General features: G+C 31.9%; 1 long non-coding RNA gene across 1 annotated transcript; it reads right to left on the bottom strand.

The window, feature by feature from the left end:
- Window positions 1-211: 211 nt before the first annotated feature.
- LOC121026704 (uncharacterized) lies at window positions 212-2,564 on the bottom strand. The gene is made up of 2 exons (XR_005788423.1): window positions 2,392-2,564; window positions 212-732 (listed from the first exon to the last, which is right to left on the bottom strand). It is a non-coding gene; the product is annotated as an uncharacterized LOC121026704 (long non-coding RNA).
- Window positions 2,565-3,495: the final 931 nt, after the last annotated feature.

Raw genomic sequence — 3,495 nt, forward strand, 5'->3', positions numbered from 1 at the left:
TCTCTCTCTCTCTCTCTCTCTCTCAAAAATAAACACTACAAAAATTTATATGGCTGAACTAAATGTTTTAAGATGTCTAAAGATGTCTAAAATGATTGTTCTATTATAGGTTAAATTTTAACGTGGTTTACACATGTTAAAATTAAATTGTTATATGATTAATTTCACACCGAAAAACCAACATAAGGACAAATACACAGCAAAACCAATATAAGGACAAATAAATGGCTTTAATACTTAATTTCAAATAGAGTTTAAATCATCCAGATGTATAATTCACAGTGCGAGTTTACACTTAAACAGTTACGGATATATGTTGCTTTTTATGAAACTTATTCTTTATTAAACTAATGCATACTACATGTCATCAATATATACTGAAATGAAGGACAGACAGTATACGAAACATTACGAAATTTTCCAGGGAGTTTTAGATCATTACGTATAGTTTAATAGCAACATTAAAAATACATGTCATTCAGATAACGGCATACGTTAACTGAGAATGCTGATGAAAATTTAATTCTGCATTTGTATTTTAATGCACCGCTTTTATTCATGTGTCAGTGGAATATTTGAATCAATTAACACGACTATGAGTCAACTACTATAAGTAGAAATAGTAAGGCCAGAAGTTCATGCAATATACTTGTACTCGTTTGGATTTTCTTTATCTCTTTCCATGTAGTCTCTGTCAATTAAAGATTCTACTCTCGTCTTCAGATCAGAAGGCTACAAAATAAATTATTAATGTTAACAAAAATGAAATCACAGCATTTTATTTTCTACTCTCACCCCAAATACATCACATTTTGTATCTCATATTTTCATTATGTGTAATTTTCAGGAAACCATAAATTTCTTAACTAAAATATTACTATAATCAAATCTGAAATACATTAGAAAGGTGCTAACTAGGAATAAAGTACAACTAATACATAAAGAATAGAATAAAATGCATCTGGGATGCATCTTGGTAAAAAAAAATCATACTTTCAATTTCTTCAATAAAAAGAAGTTATACTCATGAACTATGCCACATAAGGAAGGCTCTAAAATATAGAAGACAGCCAATACCTTAGGCACTGATGTTTCTATTATGCACATGGTTAGTTATGGTGTACGGATTGAACTCACTAGAAATCACATTAAAGAAAGTAATTCTATAATTTACTAAATAATAAGCACCCCAGTTGAGCCATGTGTAGAGCACTGCAGAGAACTCGAAGAGTTTTTTTTTTTTTCCTCAAGGGAAAAAACAGCTTTTAAATTTAAAAAATCAAGAGTACAACATTGATAAAGTAGCAGCTACAGCTAATAATTCCTTAGCACTTACTATATGCTTCAGGAAACTCTTTTGTCTTAGTAACATTTGAGTAAGTCGTTAATATTATCACCCTCCGTGAGGAAGTGGAGATACACACGTTATGTAAAGTTGACAAGAGTCAGAAAATGAGAAAGACAGGAGACGAAGCAGGATTGAAAAAAATCACAGCTGACAGCCTTTGTGAACCAAGCCATAAACATTAGACTAGAAATCGAAGTGTTTGTAGCAATTCTATTTTGATTACTTAGGGTACACAAAACTACAATTTTCATTTTATTTTATGATGACATACGAACCAATAGCTTGACATTTTATTTTTTAATTTTTTTTATATATGAAATTTATTGTCAAATTGGTTTCCATACAACACCCAGTGCTCATCCCAAAAGGTGCCCTCCTCAATACCCATCACCCACCCTCTCCTCCCTCCCAATAGCTTGACATTTTTAATAATTATGGCAGAAAAAATTTATTAGAATGTCTAACCTATAAGAATCAGACAAAATAGCTACATATTGTCTTTAAAAAGACTTTTTGAAAATGGTTAAGTAAGCGGTAATTTGCCACATATTGTTAATAATTTGTTAGGTTGTAGTATGTAATAATGTCACAAAGATCAACCGTTATAAGATGTAAAAACAGAGAAAGGACTATCATAGTAAGACCAAAGGCCACTCTGCTAGGAATTCTGAAGTATTTGCTGATAAGCAGTGCAAATAAAGGCAACTTCTAACTGTATTTCATCAAGAAGATACATCAAGGAAGTGAATCTAAACCATGGAGGTACAGTGAAAATACTTAAAATAGATCATGAGACTAATTTCTTTTTCTATTTTTTTTGTGTTACCTTTCAAAATGTTACAACTTTTTACTTATAAAATTGATAAAATTTAATAACCTAATACAGTAAACCATAACACAAAAAGGGACCTAAGTCCTGTGATAATCACACTCACAATTTTTACTCCATATCACAGATACATTTTTACTTGAAATTACGTTATAAACCTATGGTTTTATTCAAAAGTACTCAACGCCACTGGATTTTTGGTAGATGTGTTTACCTGTAGTGTAAATTTTAGCTGCTTATACAATTCTGAGAGAAGTACACTGTGGGTCAGTGTTTTCCTTATCTTCATAATGCGAACAATTGCAGCATCAATCTGATACTGTCGATCTTGGAAAACTCTCTGTGTGGTGATGGTACGTTCCTCTATCTAATGAAAATAATTAAAAGATAAAATGACAATACGTAAAATTTCAATAATAATTAAACTGTTATGAAAATTAAAGGTTTCAGAAGATGACTTTTTGTAAAAACAGAACAGTAACAGAAACGATACATAATTCACTTTTGCTTCTATTGGAAACCTTTTATATACTAAACTTTTTGGATTTAAGTTTGTATTAAGTCATCCTCAATTTTAGAGTCCTTTTAGCCAGAAAAGCTATTAACAGGAAAGCATTGTGCTATGGTTTGAGCAGTTCTTTTAAACAAGTTAGTTGTATAAGTATATTCTATAAAAAAAAAAAAAAAATTTTTTTTGAACTTCTAACTGCAAATCTTTTTCATTCATATCCTAAACCTTCAACAGTGATCCTCCAAATCATCTGAGTTTCCAGGAGTATATAATCTTTCGAATTGCCTTCTGGGTTCCAAATTCCAAATAAAGCCTTCCAAATTCTCAAAGCAAGAGTTGCTTACTTTTAATTTGTCAGTATTTTCTTTGTTTTTACTACTTCGTTTTCTGTGTGTGCTTCATCATTACATTTTCTTAAATGCTCATTTCATACTTCTCATTTCTAAGATTGATCTCAACTCCTGTTTTACCAGTAAAGCTTTAAATACACTATGTCTAATAAAACTATCTTAGTTTATCTTCTACCATTCATACATACATTTTTTATTGAAGTGGAATCACAAAATACAAAACTAACAATTTTAAAATGGTTTATGGGGCGCCTGGGTGGCGCAGTCGTTAAGCGTCCGACTTCAGCCAGGTCACGATCTCGCGGTCCGTGAGTTCGAGCCCCGCGTCGGGCTCTGGGCTGATGGCTCAGAGCCTGGAGCCTGTTTCCGATTCTGTGTCTCCCTCTCTCTCTGCCCCTCCCCCGTTCATGCTCTGTCTCTCTCTGTCCCAAAAATAAATAAACGTTGAAAAAAAAAA

The sequence above is a fragment of the Herpailurus yagouaroundi genome, unplaced genomic scaffold (genome assembly GCF_014898765.1).
Source record: "Herpailurus yagouaroundi ecotype Mexico unplaced genomic scaffold, PumYag 151773, whole genome shotgun sequence".
Taxonomy (NCBI): Eukaryota; Metazoa; Chordata; class Mammalia; order Carnivora; family Felidae; genus Herpailurus; species Herpailurus yagouaroundi.